The following is a 24648-nucleotide window of genomic DNA, read 5'->3' on the forward strand; positions in this document are numbered from 1 at the left end:
CAGATCTGTTACTATAGTTCTCAAGGTCAGAAGTCAAATGGGAGACTCCCTGGGCTAACTAAAATCAAGGTGTCAGCAGGAAAGGCTGGCTCCTTCTGGAGGCTAGAGGGAGAATCACTTTCTTTGCCTTTTTCAGCTTTGAGAGATCATGGCCTTGCTTAGCCTGTGGCCTCTTCCTCCATCCTCACAGCTGGCAAGGGTGAATTGAGTCCTGCACATACCATTCTCTCTTTCCCACCCCTCTTCCAGCTTGTAAGGACCCTGTGACAACACTGAATCTATCTGGATGATCCAGGAAGATCTTATTTTAAATTCAGCTGCTTGACAGTAGAGGCACAGAGCTGGTTAGTGATTGAGCCAGTGGAACAGCTGGTAAGTGATAGATGGTCTTACCTTGGCCCCAGCTACAGTCACTCTGGGGCTTCCCAGGTGGCCCAGTGGGTAAAGAATACGCCTGCAGCACAGGAAACGTGGGTTTGATCCCTGGGTTGGGAAGATCCCCTGGAGAAGAGCATGGCAACCCACCTCCAGTATTCTTGCCTGGAGAATACCATGGACAGAGGAGCCTGGTGAGCTACAGTCCAAGAGTCAGACACAACTGAAGTGACTTAGCATGCACAGTCCCTCTAGAACCTGGGGACAGAGGGTGTAGCCAGCAGTGTGAACCAACCCCTCTTTGGTTGGCTGTAAATAGTGTGACAACTAGAGGGAGCGGTAGCTCAGTCAACCCTTGGTGACACCCATGTGATTCCCTTTCTTACCATCGGAAGCAGCTTGTCATTTCTCTGATATGTTTTCCTACCAGAACATCAATGTCCAAGCCTATTTCTCACTTTGCTCGTTTCTCTTCTTGAAGTGTCATCTTGGTGTTTTATGATGATCATTTTCTTCAGAACAAGTGAGAATCAAGGAATAGTTAGACACTTGCTTCTTGTTTGTATTTGGAGCAGTCTCGGGCTCGGAGCTACCTTGAATCTATCACTGAGCTTGAGGTGCTGCTCTGATGCCTTTCATCCATGGGCAAAGCAGGGGCACCGGGTGGAGTGTGGATGCCTCAGCCTAAGGAGGCAGGTCCCAGCACACCTGGTCCCAACTCTAAGCTAGTTTTCGCCTCACAGGTGAGCACGCTAGTGCAGGACCCACTCAGCTCGCAGTCCAGGTTCCTGCCCCTGTGCAACTCACACAAAATAGCAACAGTCAGGCTTGATCTCCTAAAAGAATCCTAAAAGATGAGGCTGTGAAAGTGCTGCACTCAATATGCCAGCAAATTTGGAAAACTCAGCAGTGGCCACAGGATTGGAAAAGGTCAGTTTTCATTCCAATCCCAAAGAAAGGCAATGCCAAAGAATACTCAAACTACCGCACAATAACACTCATCTCACACGCTAGTAAAGTAATGTTCAAAATTCTCCAAGCCTGGCTTCAGCAATACGCAAACCGTGAACTTCCAGATGTTCAAGCTGGTTTTAGAAAAGGCAGAGGAACCAGAGATCAAATGGCCAACATCTGCTGGATCATCGAAAAAGCAAGAGAGTTCCAGAAAAACATCTACCTCTTCTTGATTGACTATGCCAAAGCCTTTGACTGTGTGGATCACAATAAACTGTGGAAAATTCTGACAGAGATGGGAATACTAGACCACCTGACCTGCCTCTTGAGAAATCTGTATGCAGGTCAGGAAGCAACAGTAAGAACTGGACATGGAACAACAGACTGGTTCCAAATAGGAAAAGGAGTACCTCAAGGCTGTATATTGTCACCCTGCTTATTTAACTTCTATGCAGAGTACATCATGAGAAATGCTGGGCTGGAAGAAGCACAAGCTGGAATCAAGATTGCTGGGATAAATATCAATAACCTCAGATATGCAGATGACACCACCCTTACAGCAGAAAGTGAAGAAGAACTAAAGAGCCTCTTGATGAAAGTGAAAGAGGAGAGTGAAAAAGTTGGCTTAAAACTCAACATTCAGAAAACTAAGATCATGGCATCTGGTCCCATCGCTTCATGGGAAATAGATGGGGAAATAGTGACAGACTTTATATATTTTTGGCTCCAAAATCATTGCAGATGGTGACTGCAGCCATGAAATTAAAAGATGCTTGCTCTTTGGAAGAAAAGTTATGACCAACCTAGATAGCATATTAAAAAGCAGAAACATTACTTTGCAAACAAAGGTCCATCTAATCAAAGCTATGGTTTTTCCAGTAGTCATGTATGGATGTGAGAGTTGGACTATAAAGAAAGCTGAGCCCTGAAGAATCGATGTTTTTGAACCGTGGTGTTGAAGAAGACTCTTGAGAGTCCCTTGGACTGCAAGGAGATCCAACCAGTCCATCCTAAAGGAAATCAGTCCTGAGTGTTCACTGGAAGGACTGATGCTGAAGCTGAAACTCCAATACTTTGGCCACGAATACTTTGATGCGAAGAGTCGACTCATTGAAAAAGACCCTGATGCTGAGAAAGATTGAAGGCAAGAGGAGAAGGGGATGACAGAATATGAGATTGTTGGATGGCATCACCAACTCAATGGACATGAGTCTGAGTAAGCTCCAAGAGTTGGTGATGGACAGGGAGGCCTGGCGTGCTGGGATTCATGGGGTTGCAAAGAGTCAGACATGACTGAGCGACTGAACTGAACTGAACTGATTATGCTCAGCTCAGATGAAGTCCTTTTCTTCGGATGATCTCTTCTCCCCTAGCATGCTAAGGATTTGAGAATGAAGAAGCACATGTGTAGCTCTCTCAGGAACCTTGAAGGAAGAGACTGTTTTCATTTGGAGAAGCTAAATCTTGAGGAAGTATCAGGAAGCAAGTAACACAGCTAGTAGGTGAGAGAGTCAGATGACGAATCCATGTCTTTTCTATCCAGAGTCCAGGTGCCACCCACTGGCTCTTCCACACAGCATGGGGCTTGCTTGCTGTAAACCAGTGGTTTTCAATCAGGAATCATGGTACCTCCAGGGACAGTTGGCCATGTTGGGAGACATTTTTGGTTAACAACTCGGAGGGAAGGTGCTGCTGACACCTCGTAGATAGAAACTAGGAATGCTACTAAACACCCTCCAATGCACGGGGCAGCCCCCACAGCAAGGGATGGTCAAGCCCCAGCTGCTCTAAGTATCACTGCTGACAAACTCTGGTGTAAAATGAGAATAATCAAACTGACCCTGTAGGGTTGCTGTGAGCTTTGAAAGTGGTAACGCTTGTGCTGCAGCATGGTAAACCTTCTATCTAAAAGTCCTGCCCCACCAACCAGATGTCCTTCTAGCTGGAATGTTGGCAGGCTAGGGCTCCACCCATCCAGAGACCCCGCTTAATTCTGAGAAGCGTGCCGTAACAGGGTTGTAGAAGAACTCACCCAAGGCTCATTTTTCATTCTGCGTGGGGTTTTAATTTTTTTTCTCATTTTGGAAGAAAAATTCCATTTCCTTACTCCTGAGGGAAAACTAATTCCAGCAAAGGCCATTTGTCTTTGGTACCTTAAGATCCAGATAATTTACTGCAAGTTTATTTTTATTGAAAATTATGTAGATATTATTCTGAAACACAATTTCCAGCTATATGGCACTTTTAAACAGATTATATTTTAACTGCTAATACATACACTGAGGATATATGCTGGAATGTGCATTTCTTAAAGATACCTTTATTTTTTATGACTCTCTGCCTTTGAGATCCTCAAACGCGTATGCTATGAAGTGCTAAAGGATTAAGATGTTTTCAAATGAAAATTGTCTTATAAGTTATGAGTTGTTACCATTTGACTGCAGTTCAAACTCATGACACTTTATATAGCCTATATGATTAATTCAGAAATAATTTGCATTTAAATGTGTTTAAGATGTTTAACTTGTGATTTCCTATTTTAAGATTGGCAGAAGCACTCCAGTCTCTAAATTATGTGGACAGCCTCCCATTGCCATTGCATAGACCTGAGAAGGATTTGGATATTAATAGAGAATAGCTTTTTCAAACTGTTTGTGAAAAACTGAAGAACTGAGAGATGGCCCCACATACATATACATACACAGACACTCACAAAAGGGAGTTCTATGCTCCCTGAGGAACAGTTGGGAAGCACTGAAAAACTATAATTGCTTCTTTGAAATTCACAGTGCGCCTTTGACACAGCACAGACATTTTGAAGGCCCAGAGATGAGAACCTGTTTAAGCCAGCATATGCCACACCTTTAAAAACTAAATCTTGCAACAATAATCTCCTAGAAGAAATATTAACTATTATAGAAATCACATTCTGGTTAATGTTTAGAGCGGAAAAAATGTGAGTAATGAGGACTGAAAGAAATGGTCAAGGTGGGAAATGCCTGATAGAGGCAACATGCCTTCCTGAGATGCTGTGTGCTCTGCCGTCCTGGAAAAACCATTCTGTAGACAGCCCGGCATCAACATTCTTCAGTAATGCCGTGGAAACCAGGCTCCTCCCCCTTCCTGTTGTTTTAGCTAATCAGGAGGTAAGGGAGTCTGTGAACTGATGGAGGGACAAACACATGTTGGTCATCCACTCTATGGGATATTACTGAGCCACAGAAGTGGACTGCAGTACTGATACATGGTATAATGTGCGTGAACCCCAGAAACGAGATGCTGAGTGAAAGAAACCAGATGCAAAAGTTTACATTTTTGCATGGCTGCATTGACAGGAAATGTCTAGAATAGGTAAATCGTAGACACAGAAAGCAAATGACTGGGCACAGCTCATGGGTACCGGGGTTTCCTTTGGGGATGATGAAAATGTTTTGAAACTAGACAGTAATGGCGGTTGCACAACACTGTGGATGCACTGAATGCCATTGAATTGATCACTTTAAAACGATTGCTTATATATTATGTGAATGTGACCGAATCTTTTAATAATGAGAAATAGTAGGGGGACAGGAAAACCTGTAAAAGTGAGAGGACAGGGAAACCCAGGTGTAAATACCAGGAGGGAGAGGGCAGAGCAGAAGAAAATGGAGAAAATCAAAGGGGTAGGTATGTCCTGCACACTCTCCAAGGCAGCATGGGCACCTTGGCAACATCTGACAACAATGTGCAGAAATTACAGCCCCAGGAAATAGACGATGAATACAAAGGAGTGGCCACTGAGGGAAAGAAGGCAGCTTCTGCCCAGCTCAGCAGAGAGCTGATCCACACCAGGTGATGTTTCAATCACTGGAGCCTGGTGACCCACGCTTAGCTTTGCTTCCAAGGTGGAAGTAAGTGACTGTGAAACTAAGCTGGACCTTCAGGGCCCTTCCCCTAGCCTGGCCCCTTCTGGATCCCTGTTCCCAATGTTGTTTTGTGACTGCGTGCTCTTCTGCTTGGAGGATACTCCCTGCCCCCACCGACTGCATAATCTTCAGCTTCTTCACAACCTGAATCAGCCTCTGTGACCATAGCCTAGTGGAGCCATCCCATTTCTGTTTGAACATGGTCAACCGTCACATTCATTACTGCCTACTGGAAGTCAAGCATCTTATATATTGGGGAAGCACTACACCAGTGAGGTCCGTTAGAACTTTCTAGCAATGGAAGTGACCTCGAGTATGCTTCCCAGTACTGGAGCCACAGAGATGGTAGTCTGATACAGTGGCTGTTGAATGCTGGAAATATGGCCAGTGCAGCTGTGAAACTGAATTTTTTTTTACTTCTTTTTAAATGAGTTTTAATTTAAATAGCCACTTGGCTGATGATTATGGTATTGGAAAGTGCAGGTATAGGAAGAAATATGAGTGAAATGTTATCTTTAGTGTCACACAGACTTGTGTTTGAATATTAGTTTTTCCTCTCATTAGCTATATACTTCCGGAGAAGGCGATGGCCCCCACTCCAGTACTCTTGCCTGGAAAGTCCCATGGATGGAGGAGCCTGGTAGACTGCAGTCCATGGGGTCGCGAAGAGTCGCACACGACTGAGCGACTTCACTTTCACTTTTCACTTTCACGCATTGGAGAAGGAAATGGCAACCCACTCCAGTGTTCTTGCCTGGAGAATCCCAGGGACGACGGAGCTTGGTGGGCTGCTGTCTATGGGGTCGCACAGAGTCGGACATGACTGAAGCGACTTAGCAGCAGCAGCAGCAGCAGCAGCTATATACTTTGGGGCAAGTTGTTTAATCTGTAAGCTTTGATTTCCTCGTCAATAAAAAGATAGAGATGGGAGGACCTACTTGCAAGAAGTGTTGTTGAGATGAAATGAGATATTGCCCATTAAGTGCACAGAACTGGGCATCTAATACATGCTTTAGTAAACATTATGTGTGCCTTTTGATACTGGTTTACTTTTGATATTGTGCCTTTTGACATTGGTTTGATTTGGGTTTGACTGGTCTGACACTGCTTTACACAGCAATCCTTTGAATAAATGAGATTTAGACAGATGAAATGACTATGGTCAGTGTTATATAGCCAGAAGACAGAGAAGTGGGAATTTAGGGCCACAGGTTCTAAAATCAAAGTCCATTGGCTTGTTTTTGCCCTGTGCTTCCTCAACCCTTGGAGGCCTGGTTCCCAAGTTCATCTACACTGGAGGATGAGATGGGGACTGGGGGAAGGGTCTTTCTTTTCCCTATAAGCTGCTCCATTAAGCATGAGCTGCTCTGTTTTTTGTTGACAGCAGATCTATGGGAGGGACTGAAGTCCTAGGGAAAACGCGTGAATGTGTGAGGGGTGTCTGTGTCCGCAGCGGTCTTTATTCCTTGGCCAGGCTGGCTCTAGCCAGGTTCCAGGCTGGACTAGCAAGAGAGACCCCAGTCTCTGTCATCTCAGCCCCCTGAAGATTCTGGTTAAGTCAAACTTTGCAGACAAGCTGTTGACACTATTGATTCAGCCAGTCTTGGTTCATGTTTAAGACCTTGAGCATCCCCTTTTGAATGCTTTTGCGTCATTGTGTATAAATTGCCTCTAAGTCCTAGAAAGCAAGGTCTGGCATAGAGGCAGTCTCCTTTCATTCCAACTTTAGTGGTAAAGAACACCTGCATCCCGCTGTCCACACCTCAGAGCTTGGAGTAGGCTTGGAGTGAATTACATTCAGATCTCACTGCAAAATGCCCCACGTGTGCTCTTGTTCTCATCTTGTTTGAATTCTCAGGAACGCTTAAGGAGCTAAAGAATCAGTGCTGCTTTCGGGTCTAAGGCTTCACCTCCCACTCTAAATACAGTAACTGTCTTGCCACACTGGCTCTTTAACAGCCCTGCCCGTGTCATTCTTAAGAGAAATAGAGTGAAGTTTCATTAACAGGAGAGATCAGCGGTAGCTCAGCTGTAAGTCATCACCGCAGAGGAGAGAGCAGCAGGGTTAGCTCCTCAAGCTGGAAATAAAACAGATGAGTGTGAAGAGGAAATGAAGTTAGTGCTTCAGCCCCCGGACGCTCTGCCACGGATGCTCGAGAAGAGAGAGGAGAGCTCTTTCTAAACACAGACTGTATACCAAAGGCAATTACTATTTTTTAACCTACAAAAGATCCACTTGCCATGTTAAGGTTCACAGACCTCTCTCCAATACCATGACCCCAGCATGGTCTTATTTTATGACTCATAAAGCTGGGGGCTTTATGCTGGCTCTCACAGCAGCCTCATGGAACTATAATCCTTCCCCAAAGATTCTGGGGTTCCCAACCTGTCAAGAAGACAGAACCGTGTGGCATCATTCCAGTCTCTCTGCTTCCTGTGACTGATTTGCTTATTCTGAAGTGTACTTGCCTTTTCCACCTACCACACACATTCACTCATTCACACATTTGTTAATTCAGCAGGTGATTACTCAGCTGCTGCTGCTGCTGCTGCTAAGTCACTTCAGTCGTTTCCGACTCTGTGCGACCCCATAGATGGCAGCCCACCAGGCTCACCCGTCCCTGGGATTCTCCAGACAAGAACATGGGTTGCCATTTCCTTCTCCAATGCGTGAAAGTGAAAAGTGAAAGTGAAGTCGCTCAGTCGTGTCCAACTCTTAGAGACCCCATGGACTGCAGCCTACCAGGCTCCTCCGTCCATGGGATTTTCCAGGCAAGAGTACTGGAGTGGAGTGCACCTGTCAGATCCTGTTCAAGGCACTAAGCAATGACCCAAGTCCCTGCTTTCAGGGAACTTACCACAGCAGAGATACAAGGGATGATAAATGTTCCTGAATGAAATTAAACAGTGTGAGGAGCATGGGGACGCAGGGCATGAGCAATCTCCTATTCACATGAGATGGTCCTGCCTGGCCTGGCTCCTCCTCTTTAGAAGTCATTTCAGCAGAGACCTGATGCAGGAGAAGGATGTGAGCAGTGCAGATACCTGCAGGAAAAGAGAGCTGCACAGATTAGCAGTTGCCAGGCTGGGGGTGGAGAGTGTTGCAGAAATACAGGGTCCTACAGTTTAGGAAGGAGCTCAGGGGAAAGCTTACGCAAAGATTTTTTAGCAACTGTGCCTTTGCTGGCTGCCACCACTTTTCCCCCCGCAGGGCCTGTGGAAAAATAGTTATGATAGCTGGTGCAAAGGCCCTGGGATGGAAGTGAGCTTTTAATGTTTGAGGAAGATATGAGAGGGGGTAGATCATGCATGGACTCTAGATTCTGGGTAAGATGGGAAGCACTGGAGGTTTTGAGCAGAGGCAGGATGCAATCTAACATACCTTTCTCCAGGAATCCTGACAGGGACACAGCAATAGTCTGTAGAAGAAACAGACCTATGCAGTAGGCAGTAAGCCAGGTGAAAGAGGGTGGAGCTTGGATTAAGGTGGCCCAGGAGGAGGTGATAAGGGTTTGGATATGACAAGTGTTGAAGAGAGAGACAACAGAATTCACTGCTGAATTAAAAGTAGAATGCAAGAGAAAGAAGTATTGACTTTGATTAGGAGACTTTTGTCCTGAGCCAAAAGGGAGGCCAGGGTATCATCTACTGAGGTGGGGATGGCTGAAGAGAACAGGGGGCCAGAATAATCTCATGCCATATGCAGATACTACTAGAAAAATAGGTTGGTCACCTTCGAGTGCTAAAGGAGTTTTTCCAAAATTTTCTGAGTTACAACCAGTGTAAATCCAAACCAAGATTTTCTGAATCAGATGTGCTTGGAGCAGGTAAACGGCCCAGTCAGGATGGACTGGGCTCACAGGGTGGTGAGGAGGCCCAGGCCAAGCAAGCCCATCACCGCAGTCACTAGACCCTGTGGTTTCAGGGACTTAGGGCAGCACCAGAGGATCCCCATGGAACAGGCAGAAGTCTCTGCCCCAGGGACAGCAGCGACACTTGGGAGAACTCCAAGAAAGTCCCTGTGTTAGGAGATTGCCTTCTTGGGGATTAGTCAGCTTGAGTTGTCAGTAACAAAATACCACAGACTGGGGACTTAATGCCAGAGCTCTGGAGGCCAGAACCCAAGGTTGAAGAATTGGCAGCTTGGAGTTTGCCTGCTGAGGCCTCTCTCCTTGTCTTGCAGAGAGTTGTCTTCCCTGTGTGTTCAGACAGCCTTTTCTCTCTTTGTGCAGTTAGGATATCTCTCCCTTTCCTTTTAAGGACCAGCTGGACTGGATTGGAGCCCACCACCTTATGACTTCGTTTCACCTTAACTACTTCCTTTAAAGTCCCTATCTAAGTCTCCAAATAGTTCAGATATCAACATGTAAATCAAAGAGACACAATTCGGACCATGACAGAGACCTCTGTTGATGAAGATTTTGAGGCTGCCTCCAGATCAACAGGAAAGAGAACCACAGTCATTGACATGAAGGTCAATATGAGGCCATCAAACTTACATTCAGTTCTCTTATGAGATCTGGGCCTCCGAGATAGTCATTTGAAATAAGGAAACTAGCAAACAAACATTTTATCCAACTGGCTTAGACACAGACTTTTGGAAGTGTAGTATCACCATTTTAAGCCTGTTTCTCATTAACTACAAAGCTTTCTCCCATGTGAGTTTACCAGCTTTATAGAAAAAAGCTTTCATGGCACCACCTGAGTCACATCTGTAGAAATGGAGAATCTAAAGTCTGCCCATGTGTTCTTCTGAAATTAAAAACACAGGGAAGTGTCAAACTTTCTACTTTGTAAAAGCGTATTGACCACTCTTTTTTTCTGTATCCATTAGTTTTTATTGCTGAGTTTTCTTTCTGTATCTTCGTCTATACCTCTGTCTTTACTAATAGTGATTTTATTTTTTAGATTTGTGAGCTCCAAAAGAGTTAAGACAGCATGCTGTAAATGGGCTTCTCTATGTTGGCACAGCACTTTGTAAATAGAGACGAATAATTCATTCAACAAACATCTAGTGAGCAGTTGCCGTGTGGGGGGCAGTATGTGGGGCATGTGGCTAATACTCAAGGGTGCAGCAGAGAGGGCATCTGTGTTCTCACAATTATATTAAGGATGTTAGAGTAGCAATATTAAGGACTGCTGTTTACAGAGCCCATCTCATCTGCCAGAATTGTGTTCTGTTGTTTACATATATTCTCTTAATTAACCTATATTATTAGGCAATTGTTTCCTAAATGTCTTCCTCAGAATGCTGTCTGGCAAAATGTTGATGAATGCTATATGCATCAGGCATCCCAGGACCACCCTTGCTTTTGGTAATTCCCTAGAAGAACTCACAGACTCAGCATGTAGTCATATTTAAGGCTAAGATTTACCACAGTGAAAGGATTCTAAGCAAAATTAGCACAGGGAAAATGTGCCCAGTGTGGAGTGGGAAGGAAACCAGAGCTCCAAGCTCCAAGCTTCCTTTCCTAATGGAGTCACACAGGACATGCTCAGCTCTCCCACAATGACTAGTGACAACACGTGTGAAGTGTCCACAGGAAAGCTCATCAGAGACTCAGTGCCTAAGGTCACATAGGCATCCTGTCTGGCATGAAGCAAAACTCTGGACTTCCAGAAAGAAAGATGTTCAGCATAAACCAGATACTTCTGTGTACACAGGCCATACGCAGTTAACCACCATCATCAGTTGGGGAATAGTAGAGACTCTCCCAAAATCCAAGTTCCCAGATGCCAACCAAGGGCTGACCTTGGAAGCAGGCCTTTCTAGCGACAGCAGTCTCTGTTGGGTCAGCTCTTTACTGCACACTGTGCCATAGATAGAAGGATACATACATACATATCCAAAGCAAGTTGACCACATTTAAGCTGATTTCTTTACGTCTGGATTCCAGTAGTCCAGACTTACTTGACTAGGGGTCACTCCCATCCTCTTTCAGCAAAGCATCTTAGAAGACTGCTTTGTAGGAAATGACCTCAAGAAGTTTTGGTGGAAAGATGACATTGGTCTCATTGAAGTCGAATATAGCAAAAAAAAAAAAAAAAGTAACTTAAAAATGTACGATTTATCTTTTACTTTGCTTTTCAGCACTGACGGATAATTGTTAAGTAACTTCTCAGATGGTACTCAGAGGTACCTAGAGGGAAGAGTGCTAAAACTGAGCTAGCCTCCTCAGGCTATAAAATCTAAGAAATCCATTTAGATTCGGGATTCTTAGTTGTGGTCTTTACAAACTCATCAAGGGGTCATCTGTTAACTAAATAATTAGCTTGTTTTATTTGAAATTAGATTAAAATTGTCTGGGCTTCCACGGTGCCTCAGTGGTAAAGAATCCACCTGCCAGTGCATATGTTTGATCCCTGGCCTGAGAGGATCCCACGTGCCATGGAGAAACTAAGCCTGTGTGCCACAAGTGTTGCACCTGCGCCCTAGAGCCCCCAGGAACCACAGCTAGTGAGCCCACAAGCCACAGATACTGAAGCCTGACTGCTCTGGGGCCCATGCTCTACAGCTAGAAAAGCCACGGCAATGAGAAGCCTGTGCACTGCAACTAGGGAGTGGCCCCTACTCGCCACAACTAGAGAAGAAAAGCCCGAGTAGCAGGGAAGAATCCAGCACAGCCAAAAAAAAAAAAAGAAATTCAGAATTGTTTCTGCATCTGAAGGACTTTAACCAGGGTTAGATCCTGAGCTCTGAAATATAATTTACACATATTTTTCAGCATGTTGAAAACCTAATCCAATTCTTGTTTATCTCACTAGTAAGTTTTTTGCTTAAAAGCTGAGTTTTCACTTATTGTTACAATTAAGATTTTAGAATAGGCTTTTATTCAGTTAAATATTGGAACTAGAAGTTAATCGTTCTCCAGATGCATTAACTTTGGGAATTATTGATAAGACAGGAACCCAGTTTCCACTAACATTTCCAAGCGAGATCTTCAGGAAATTTGTGTGTGAAATCTTGAAGAAGTAAGTAGGCTTTGTCCCTTGTCCAAGTGGTGATCGGTTATGTTCTCCCATGACTTCTGCCTCCATCAGCACTTGCAGGTATCAGGATCCTAATCTCATGCGCATCCGGACCTCATGTTGTCTGATTCCTTGTGACTTCCCTCTGTGATGCCCTGGAACCTCTCAGTCCCACCCCTGGTCTGGGGTGGCCTGCTTCTTCATCTCTATGCTTCATCCATCTCCACTCGTTTCTCTTTTTTCTGGAATGTACACTTTTAGAAGGTGTGTGTGAAGTCACTCAGTCGTGTCCGACTCTTTGCGACCCCATGGACTGTAGCCTACCAGGCTCCTCCCTCCATGGGATTCTCCAGGCAAGAGTACTGGAGTGGGTTGCCATTTCCTTCTCCAGGGGACCTTCCCGACCCAGGGATTGAACCTGGGTCTCCTGCATTCCAGGCAGATGCTTTAACCTCTGAGCCACCAGGGAAGCCCCAATCACACTTTGAGAAGTGATCACTAATTCCTCTTGGTTTGATCTATGACATATTTCCTCCTTGGTCCATCCATTGCATTATTTTCTCAGTTCTAATTTTCGCTTTTACTTGACCAGGTGAGATTCTCCCCTTTGGCTTTGAGGCACTTGTCTCTCCTCCTCCCCTCTGGTGTTGCCACCAGAGGCTCACCACTGGGTCTGGCCACTCCCTTATGTGAACCATCAGCACTTTTCTGTTGACCTCAGGATGAGTTCCAGTGGGACACACCCCCTCTGCCATCTGTCTCCTCCTTCAGCTCTCCTTCTGGATACTGCTTCTGCCCTGCCCTGCTGAGCTGCTCGTCACTGCCTCACTGCATCTCGCTGCCTCCGTGCCTTTGCACATCAGTATCTACTGGGTTGATGGACGGCCACAACACTGTGGGTGATGACAGGATGAGCCAGGAAGGACATCTGATTTGATTAGGGGTGTGGGGAAGGTGAGAATGGGTGTAGGAATATTTGTGCTGGGTCTTCAGCTCTAAACAAAGGGATCCTGTGGATTTAGGATTAGAGATCATTTGATCTGTCATCCCAAGAAGGAGAGAAGAACCAGTTCACAGATTTAATTTTATGGAAAAGAGAGATAGGGTCTGGCAGGTCATGTAAGTCCACTGAAAGATGGGAGCAGGGGACAGAACCTGTGGCAGTGTGCTTTGTACCAGGTACGATTTACTTGGGTAGAACGAGCTTCTGGATGAGGCTCTCTGTGGCTGAGTTGTAAAGAGCCGGAAGTGATTTGTGATTTGTGATTTGTGGTGATTTGTGGAAACGATTTGATGAGGCCTCCGCTTTGCACATGCTTTGGTGTGGCACATAACCTGCTCTTGCGTCAGAAGCTAGTGACCCGCCCCCCCCCCCCGCCCCCACCTCTTGGCTTCAGTCTGGACATTCTGAGAATGGAATCCAGGCTGTAATCATTTTTATTTTTTTAAAAAATGACTACTGTAGCATACTGCCTATAAAACATTTGTTACACATTTACATCATTCAGATTTGGATATCACTCTTCACCGGCACCCTGCATGAATGCACCCCACCTCTAAATACTTGCCTTATTGTTTAAATTCTGAATCCTTTCAATGGGCAAAACAAACAATGCTTCAGTGTCAAATCCAGAAATCGAGTCTAAATGCACCCCCTAAATATGAGCTAGTAAGTCACAGCAAATAATAAAAGAGGCTTACAAAGCACAGATGTTTCTCAAAGAGAGCTGCTGCTCTTTAAATGTCATCGTGGATTAGGGTCCTTCGTTCTGCTCTGTCTCCACAGCTCTGTGTAATAAGTGCAGGGGACACCAGGCTGCTGAGGAGGGGGGAGAATCTGGATGAATCTGGAGGGGAAGGCAGATGTTTTCTAATTTCCATGGGACCCTCCTAATCAAGAGGTGCTCATGACATTGGGGGAGGGATTGAGCCCTGTGAGGACCCACTGGCTTTGTTCCACTCATAGGCCCAGACTTGCTCCCATCAGCAGGGACAAGGGGACGGAAAGCTGAGAGGAGGGGACTGGAAAGTCAGGAAGGGAGAGAACAGTGTGTGTGTTTGTGTGTGGGTGAGGAGGAGAGAGAACAGGGAGAAACGAAAATCCTAACCTGAGACCGTGTCCGTCAGGAGTGGGTGTGTATTTGTGTAGTCTCAGCCTTTCCTGAGTCCTCAGGAGCTTGTGGGAGACCTGGATCCGCAGCACCAAATGACCAGCAGGAAGTACCGTCGTACGCAGGTATAATATGGCATTATTTAATGCCATTTTTATGGCATTGAAAATGGATTCACAAAGTTAATAGCTTAAGATGAAAAATAAGACTAAGGAATCATCAGCCAGTGGTAGGTCAAGAGAATCCAAAACTCTCTTTTCACCTTGGTGCTGAGACATCAACATACCCCATTCCCTTTTCTGTCTCTCAGAACTTTTCCCAAAAAGCACCCATGAGCTTCTTTCCTTCTCATCTTAAACAGAGTCTAAAATGAAGTGAAGTGAAGTGAAATCACTCAGTAGTGTCCAACTCTGCAACACCATGAACTGCAATGCTTGAGGCCTCTGTGTCCTTCACCAACTCCCGGAGTCCACGCAACCCATGTCCATTGTGTTGGTGATGCCATCCAACCATCTCATCCTCTGTCGTCCCCTTCTCCTCCTGCCCTCAATCTTTCCCAGCATCAGGGTCTTTTCAAATGAGTCAGCTCTCCGCATCAGGTGGCCAAAGTATTGGAGTTTCGGCTTCAACATCAGTCCCTCCAATGAACACCCAGGACTGATCTCTTTTAGGATGGACTGGTTGGATCCCCTTGCATTCCAAGGGACTCTCAAGAGTCTTCTTCAACACCACAGTTCAAAAGCATCAATTCTTTGGTGCTCAGCTTTCTTTATAGTCCAACTCTCACATCTATACCTGACTACTGGAAAAACCATAGCCTTGACTGTACAGACCGTTGTTGGCAAAGTAATGTCTCTGCTTTTTAATATGCCGTCTATGTTGGTCATAACTTTCCTTCCAAGGAGCAAACGTCTTTTAATTTCATCACTGCAATCACCATCTGCAGTGATTTTGGAGCCCAGAAAAATAAAGTAAGCCACCGTTTCCACTGTTTCCCCATCTATTTGCCATGAAGTGATGGGACCAGACGCCATGATCTTAGTTTTCTGAATGTTGAGCTTTAAGCCAACTTTTTCACTCTCTTCTTTCACTTTCATCAAGAGGCTGTTTAGTTCTTCTTCACTTTTGCCATAAGGGTGGTGTCATCTGCATATCTGAGGTTATTGATATTTCTCCCAGCAATCTTGATTCCAGCTTGTGCTTCCTCCAGCCCAGCGTTTCTCATTATGTACTCTGCATAGAAGTTAAATAAGCAGGGTGACAATATACAGCCTTTACGTACTCCTTTTCCTATTTGGAACCAGTCTGTTGTTCCATGTCCAGTTCTAACTGTTACTTCCTGATGTGTATACAGGTTTCTCAAAAGGCAGGTCAGGTGGTCTGGTATTCCCATCTCTTGAAGAATTTTCCACAGTTTATTGTGATCCACATAATCAAAGGATTTGGCATCAATAAAGCAGCAATAGATGTTTTTCTGGAACTCTCTTGCTTTTTCCATGATCCAGTGGATGTTGGCAATTTGATATCTTGTTCCTCTGCCTTTTCTAAAACCAGCTTGAACATCTGGAAGTTCATGGTTCACATATTGCTGAAGCCTGGCTTGGAGAATTTTGAGCATTACTTTACTAGCATGTGAGATGAGTCCAATTGTGTGGTAGTTTGAGCATTCTTTGGCATTGCCTTTCTTTGGGATTGGAATGAAAACTGACCTTTTCCAGGCCTCTGGCCACTGCTGAGTTTTCCAAATTTGCTGGCATATTGAGTGCAGCACTTTCACAGCATCATCTTTCAGGATTTGAAATAGCTCAACTGGAATTCCATCACCTCCACTAGCTTTGTTCTTAGTGATGCTTCCTAAGGCCCACTTGACTTCACATTCCAGGATGTCCAGCTCTAGGTGAGTGGGAGTGATCACACCTTCATGATATCTGGGTCGTGAAGATCTTTTTTGTACAATTCTTCTGTGTATTCTTGCCACCTCTTCTTAATATCTTTTGCTTCTGTTAGGTCCATACCATTTCTGTCCTTGATCGAGCCCATCTTTGCATGAAATGTTCCCTTGGTATCTCTAATTTTCTTGAAGAGATCTCTAGTCTTTCCCATTCTCTTGTTTGCCTCTATTTCTTTGCACTGATCGCTGAGGAAGGCTTTCTTATCTCTCCTTGCTATTCTCTGGAACTCTGCATTCAAATGTGTATATCTTTCCTTTTCTCCTTTGCTTTTCACTTCTCTTCTTTTCACAGCTATTTGTAAAGCCTCCTCACACAGCCATTTTGCTTTTTTGCATTTCTTTTTCTTGGGGATGGTCTTGCTCCCTGTCCCCCATACAATATCATGAACCTCTGACAGAATGTGGTCCACTGAAGAAGGGAATGGCAAACCACTTCAGTATTCTGGCCTTGAGAATCCCATAAACAGTATGAAAAAGCAAAAATAGGACACTGATAGATGAACTCCCCAGGACAGTAGGTACCCAATATGCTACTGGAGATCAGTGGAGAAATAACTCCAGAAGGAATGAAGGGATGGAGCCAAAGCAAAAACAACACCCAGTTGTGGATAGGACTGCTGATAGAAGCAAGATTCGATGCTGTGAAGAGCAATATTGCATAGGAACCTGGAATGTTAGGTCCATGAATCAAGGCAAATTGGAAGTGGTCAAACAGGAGATGCAAGATTGAATCAGTGAACTAAGATGGACTGAGATGGGTGAATTTAACTCAGATGACCATTATATCTACTACTGTGAGCAGGAATCCCTTAGAAGAAATGGAGTAGCCATCATAGTCAACAAAAGAATCTGAAATGCAGTACTTGGATGCAATCTCAAAAATGACAGAATGATCTCTGTTCGTTTCCAAGGCAAACCATTCAGTATCATGGTAATCCAAGTCTATGCCCCAACCAGTAATGTTGAAGAAGCTGAAGTTGAACGGTTCTATGAAGACCAATAAGACCTGCTAGAACTAACACCCAAAAAAGATGTCCTTTTCATTATAGGGGACTGGAATGCAAAAGTAGGAAGTCAAGAAACACCTGGAGTAACAGGCAAATATGGCCTTGGAGTACAGAATGAAGCAGGGCAAAGACTAACAGAGTTCTGCCAAGAGAACGCACTGATCATAGCAAACACCCTCTTCCAACAACACAGGAGAAGACTCTACACATGGACATCACCAGATGGTCAACACCAAAATCAGATTGATTATATCCTTTAGCCAAAGATAGAGAAGCTCTATACAGTTAGCAAAAACAAGACCGGGAGCAGACTGTGGCTCAGATCATGAACTCCTTATTGCCAAATTCAGACTGAAATTGAAGAAAATGGGAAAAACCACTAGACCATTCAGGTAAGACCTAAATAAAATCCCTTATGACTATACAGTGGAAGTGAGAAATAGATTTAAGGGACTAGATCTGATAGACAGAGTGCCTGATGAACTATGGATGGAGGTTCATGACATTGTACAGGAGACAGGGAGCAAGACCATCCCTAAGAAAAAGAAATGCAAAAAAGCAAAATGCTTATCTAACAATCTCCAAAAAGAGCACTGTTATTGACCAACCAAGTAGTTCTTTCTTTGCAGTAGAGATAAGAGAGACCAAATAACTCAAGTTACCTGAGATCACTAGTAGGAAACCCTTTAGCTAAATGGCCGTGCCCATGGGGTGTTAGAGCGATAGTATTTGTGAGTTATTACTGCCTTTAAGATATAATGCTTTTGAACTAAGGTAGGCTTCCCATAACTATAAATCTGAAGAAATATTGGGAGGCAAGTCAACTGTCTCTGTGGTCTTAGCAGAAAGGCCAGGCCTCTGAGATCTAGATGGATGGTCTGAAAGATAGAGACCCTGTGTACCCACCTTGGTGACCATTGCTGGAGGCCTGCCGGAGGCTTGGTTTCATCCAAGGAGGAGGCTTTGTCTGTAGTAGGTCCTGGCACTCTGTGAGACCAACTGGCAGGGACACCAGAGCTCGATCTGCCTGGAGGGAGAGACACACAAAGAAAGGCACCCGACTTGGCCAAACCGAGCTTTATAAGCATTTGACCTGCAGACCAGTGGGCACATCTCTTTCTAATTCCCAGGAAGACCCACCAAGTTAGGGTGTGCCTGTATGGACTGATCCATGGGTAGAAGCGGAGCTTAAGTCCCAATGTTATCCCAGGTTTTACAATCCCCCCACTTTACAACTTTCCACTTCTGTGCCTCCCCACCCCTAGTATATTTGTTATAGGATATGAGTGGCATTTTTAAAATTTGAAGAGAATGTTTTAATTTCTCTTGATGTATTTGCTATATCTTTAGGCAAGTATTTATTAGGATGTTATGGTTAATATAATCATGGCCATAACTTTCTAATGAATGCAAATAGGGAAATAAGATTTTATTAAGCAAGGATGATCATTTTGAAGCCATTATAAAGTTGTGTTTATGGAAAACATTTTAGGAGTACACCTGTTCTTAAGAGCAAATCTTATCCTCCTTTCTGGTTCTGGGGACTCTTTGGGACTTAGGCTGAGCCAAGTCAGGTGTGACAAGCTGTTGTGTGACATAGCTGAGTGTGGATATTGGCATCTCAGCCATGCTGGAAGCAGAGAACGTGGAGTAAGATGCACCCTGGGACAAGGGTGGTGTCCCCCCAGGGGACAGTTGGCAACACCTGGAGACATTTTTGCTCATTGCAGATGAGAGGGGAATGCTGCTGGCGTCTTAGGTGCAGGGGTTCTCTTCACCGTCCCACAGTACGCAGCACAAAGCCTGGCCATGCTCAGTGCTCTGAGTGTCAGCTGTACCGTTAATATTATTGTTTCCACCTCGAATTGCCATTTCTGTGTGCGTGCACCACTGCCTGTGCACACATACAGGTACATCTGCTCATGGAGCCGCATAATTAAGGACCAGGGGCACTCTACTCTCTAACATACACATGGACACACACACGCACACACACAGAGTACATGTAGAAGTAATGAAAGTGAACTCTCCCACACCTCTGTGGCTTCCCAGGTGGTTCAAGTGGTAAAGATCCCACCTGCCAATTCAGGAGACCCAGGAGACACGGGTTTGATCCCTGGGTTGGGCAGATCCCCTGGAAGAGGAAATGGCAACCACTCCAGTATTCTTGTCTAGAGAATCCCATGGAGAGAGGAGCCTGGCAGGCTGCAGTCCATGGGATCACAAAGAGTCAGATACGACTGAGCACACACATACTCACTCAAACCTCTGTGGCAATAACAGTCTGCTCAGAAGCCATCTGTAGATGGAGCCCACTGAAGCCGAGAGGGAGACTGTCCCAGATCTGATCAGATTCCTAAGACAAGGAGGGGACACCCCAGGGTTTCCCTGGCTCAAAGATGGAGTGGGGGAGGTCAGCTCTGAGTGTGGGGTTGTTAGCTGTGTGACCTGGTGCAAGTTGTGACACTGCTTTGAGGCTAACCACCCCCCATCTGCGGGTGCAACCACAGCTACAGCTCGTGGCTGTAGCATGAGGTGTGGGTAAGTTTGTAGCTCACCACCTGGTCATTACTTGAAATGGAATTGAGGGTCTGTGGTCCAGGACCCTCTCGGAAGACTCCTGACCTGAGACTCAGGAGTCCCTTTGAAGTGCCTTGCATTCTCTGGCACCATCAGTCATTTACTATTTCTCCTTTCCACATTGGCTAACTAGACACACGGTGTCAAATCTGTGGTTCAAGCATAATAACTACATCTGCAGATGGCCTGCTGTATCCATTTTTCCCTCCTTTTTTCGCTGACTTTTCTTTTCTTCTATTTGTAATTCCACATTTATTGTGCTTAGTTTTGCAAGCTACCTCAAATCCAGTTTGGGTCCGCATGAGGTATAAAAAATCTTTGAAAAAAAAACCCCGAAAACCCAAGCCTGAAGTCTGTTCAGTAATTCTCAAGGTTTTTGCTTAGCTTTTTTGTGCTTCTTCCAATTTGAGACCCACAATAAAAGTGACTGGCCCAACTTCTCTTATTGGCTGACTGTAACTTTAAAAAGAACTGATTCCTATACCAAGTCTAATAGGATCAATTAAATTCCTTGTAAAAATGTCTCTAGTAGGGGGAAATGCTGGGTGAGATGCTAAAATTCTTCTGTCCAAAAGCAGGAGGCCAGCTCTTTCCTGTGTTTTTGCAGCTGATCAAAGCGTTCCTTGTGCCATCATAGCTTCTTGCCCAAGGTGTCTGTGACAGATGGCGCATGAAGCAGCAGGCATGCACAAAAGCTCTTGCTATTATTTTTAATAAAAAATACTGACTATAGAGGAAATTGATTATAGGAAAGATTGAGCATTAAGTTGTTGAACCTGTGCCAAGTTGGGGCACATTAAGACTTGCTCAGCATGGGCTGCGTGGCTGCAACAGTGGGCTTTGCAATTAAAAAAGAGAAGTGAAGATGCACCTCCAAAGGTCAGGCCTGCCTTCCTTTCCCCAGCTCTAAACCAGGGTCAGTTGCAAGGTGCCTATTTTGATTCACGTTAGAAAATTAGGGTTGCATGTAGAAAATGGCTTTCCTGTGGATAAAGGCGATTCTGCCTCTTACATGTTGGAAAATATCTTCATGAGCATATTCGGGGACTTGGCACTGACTCCACATGACAGCGTCCCTGCCATCATGCCCAGCAAAGGCTGGCACGTGCACCCTACCCCCACTTGGCTCCTCCTGCAAGGGCTGTGCTGGCCCAGATGTCCAAGCCTCATTTAACCCCTGAGAGTCCCCTTATTGGCATTTAGACTCATTGCTTCTCTGACCCAATAGCAGAATGGATTCAGCAATCTAGAACAACTGTGGTTGTGATATTTGTAATATTTGTCAGAGAATGGTGCTGTGGTGTGGACAGGACCAGTTTCAAAGCCCAACTGTGCTTCTGCCAGACTGAACAAGCTTTGTAGCTTTTCTGTCTCTTTATCTGTGAAATGAGGATATCAGTTCCTAATTCATAAGGTTTTCCTGAAGATTACACAGGTGACAGTGCTGGTAAAATACTTTATGGTGAAACCAACTATATGCTAAGCACTTAGTAGGTGTCAGGAAGAAGTTCACAGTCTGATGATGGTCAAACCTGGAAGAACTTGACCTTGACCCAGCCTTAAAGGGCTGTTGATGACTAACCAGGTGTATGTCAATTGGCTCAATATAACTGAAAATTTTAAAACCTTTACATATTTTTCAAAAGTTGATGCTACAAGATGATCAGAGACCAATGGTCCTTTCATTTTAAATATTGCCACCCACCCAGAACCCTTCCAGGCCACAGAAGATTCATGATAATCTTTCAAAGCATAAAAAATATCCTAGGCACCTGCCATGAAGAGGATATGGTCCCTGCCCACAAGCAGCTCCCAGTCCTTCCTCAGTCCCTCGGGGGTCTGCAGCCTGGCCTTGCCCTTGGGGAGCTGTGATGGACTCTGATGTAGTCACACTCCCTAACTTCCCCTCTCTCCTACAGGTATTTACTGCTGACCTGTTATATCTCTCTCAGGGCCTGTATGTTCTGGCCTGTGTATGTCCCCTGTATGGGGAACAGTAGGCAAAAGGATTCCCCTTGGACTGTATTATCTGGTTAAGGAAGCAGACATTGAAAAAGAAACAGTAAGTGATGACGTTTTTAAAGGAAAATTACAGGACATGATCGGAACACAGAATGGAGGTCTTAACCAAGTCTGGGGATGGAAGAAGGCTTCTCTGAAGAAGAGATGCTCAATCCTTCTTGCCTGAGGGTGAGCTAGAGTAAATCCACGCAAGGAAGGGGTTCATCGTGGACAAAGGGACAGAATGTGCAAAGGCTAAACGGAGGGAAAGTGATCGATTCAAAGAAACCCAGTACAGCTGCAGCTTAGGTAGAATCCGTCTCTATTTTCTTTACTAAAACTGAAATGACAAAGGTTCAATTTGTTGTCTCCATGAGCCCCCATTCTCTGATGTTGGGTCCTTGACATGAGAAGTTTACAAAAGGAAACCTGTCAGGGGAAGGTACCTCTGTGAAGCTGTTAGTAAGATGAGCCCCAGTGGATGGGCCAAACACAAGCAACACTATTATTTATTAAGATTTATTATTGCATACTCATGATAAAATGTGTGAGGTGATAGATTAAACCAAGCACCTTTATAACCAAGCACAAATTGGTGATTGTCTGGGGGCTGTTTTTGATGTAAGCTATGAATTGTACCAATAATGTTCATTAAGATGACCGAAGGCATTGATTTAGCTGAAAAGCATAGCTCTACACATGCATTAGCCAAAGTCGGACCATTAACAGAAGAAGTCTACTGCTAATATTTTCAGCGGAAGGAACCAAAACAGGAGTAGCATACTTGAAACTGCAACACCCTACTGAGAATAGTCTGCCTTAATAGTTCTGGTTCCTGGTTATTAAGATGAACCTTCTTAATGTACCCAATAAAAATCAGACTCGAAGATACCTAGCCAGCTTTAGTGGCTGCACAAGGAGGAATATGCCGGTGAAGCCTTAATGCTGAAAATATTCTGTCTGCTGCTGATCACGACGAGAGAAAGGCACCCTGTGAAAGCTTGGGTGAGGTGTCTGCCTGCTGCAGGGCTTTCTGGAGTTGCATGGGAAACACTGGCACATCTTAGATGTGACCAACCCATAGTGCCAGGGACAATGAACAGAGCCAGGGTGCAAACATATTAAAGCAAGAAGGGAATCTGCCATGCAGAGACATTAATTTAACATGACACCCACAGGGGTGTTTATATGTGCTCATTGTGGTGTCAGACATCCTGCTCTAATTGAGTTAATGAAAAGTTAATGGCACAGAGCACATGACGACACTGTAAATGACAGGCACGTGACCAGTCCCCATACCCTCTCGCTGCACGGGATCTTTCACCCACCGTCACGTTCCACTTCTGAGAGACTCATTCCACATCAGTGCCTCTCTTGCTCCCTTTGAAGAGGGGGAGTGCTGATCCATTTGAGACATAAACAAAGGGAACTGGAAAAGATAAAAGGAAGCTTGTGTGCTATGTTATAGCATGACCATAATCACCAGCCACAGACGTAAGCATCTCAGTGGGAACGGGAACAAGTGCACCCCTCCTAACGGCTGCGGTGGGACAGGGAGAAGGGTGCCTGCCCGAGGCGGAGGGGAGGTGACAGAATGGGGCCCTGGCTAGGAGGATGAGGTCTGAGGTGGGTTGGTGCAGGTCTTACAAGGTGGGAAAGCCTCTCTGAGCTTCATTTTCTCATCTGTGGAATGGAGATAAGAGGATTCAGTGTTCACATTATGGCTGCCCCTCCGGATGAAACAGGAGACTCTCTCTCCGGAGCACTTGACACTGTGTTGGGCACAAGGTGAGTCTTCAGTAAAGGTTAGATGGTGCTGATTGGAGAGTCTTCTATACATGAGGGAAACAAAACGGCACGGTTTTACTATGCCTCCTGCCCTTGTTTGGGCAGCCAAGGGTGTTCTGTGGGTTAGTTTTTATATGTTGGGTTGCTTTACTGATTTTTGTTATGGATGCCTCCGAAAAGGGATGCACAACGTACACACAGGTAGCCCAGGTGGAGAAACACTTTAGAATCACTCGTGTGAACAGGGCAACACCAGAGAGCACAAGTCTCAGCCTGGAATCCGAAGAAACTCACCGGTTAGCTTGCAACTGAGCACCAGGCCTGCTAACAGCTGACTCAGCCCTCACATTTCCTGTGCTGTGAACCAGAGGACTCTTCCAAAGAAAGAGACAAACTTCTTCAGGGGCCTAAATTCCGAGGAGAATCTGTGATGGGTCATCATGGAACCCAGTGAACATAATTTTTGAGTAATTTTTTTTTTTTTTTTTTTAGCAATTAAAAGATAGAGAAATGAAACAATTCTTATATGGCTCTTTCATGGTACCACTCTTGATGAAGGTCAAATATGGTCACTTTTAAACATTTTTGATTGAAACCCACAGTAAAGAAAAGAAAGAAGATTTTTTATCACAATCTAGTACTCTCAAGACACACAGATACCACAGACACATGACAAGTTTTAAAGTAACACTGACTCTTTACTACAGATGATGCTTGCCTTCCAGTTTCTGTTCTCCTTTCTTCTCTTATCTGAAGTGCTGGCTGTGACCTATAAATTGATTTCATTATCTGAAAATGAGTTGTGACATCCCGTTTTAAAAACACTGATCCAGGGTTTTAGGTAAGAACGTATTTCTGAAAGTGTAGGGACAGGGATGAATGGGGCTAGGTATCTGGGGTTTTGGAAAGAATAAATTTTTATTAGTGTTCATTTCTTCTCTGTCTCCCCCCGCCCCAGCATGGCGTGGAATCTGTCTGGCCCAGAATCCCACTAAAGGGAGCCTGCA

At 44.8% G+C, this 24648-nt stretch overlaps 1 protein-coding gene and 1 non-coding gene across 2 annotated transcripts in view; one reads left to right on the forward strand and one right to left on the reverse strand.

The window, feature by feature from the left end:
• The window catches only part of CDH13 (cadherin 13), a 1023138-nt gene that overhangs the window by 573891 nt on the left and 424599 nt on the right, over positions 1-24648 (forward strand). The gene's annotated exons all lie outside the window — the stretch shown is intronic.
• Positions 12601-12672, reverse strand: TRNAS-GGA (transfer RNA serine (anticodon GGA)). Its single transcript has one exon. It is a non-coding gene; the product is annotated as a tRNA-Ser (tRNA).

The sequence above is a fragment of the Capricornis sumatraensis genome, chromosome 20 (genome assembly GCF_032405125.1).
Source record: "Capricornis sumatraensis isolate serow.1 chromosome 20, serow.2, whole genome shotgun sequence".
Lineage (NCBI taxonomy): Eukaryota > Metazoa > Chordata > Mammalia > Artiodactyla > Bovidae > Capricornis > Capricornis sumatraensis.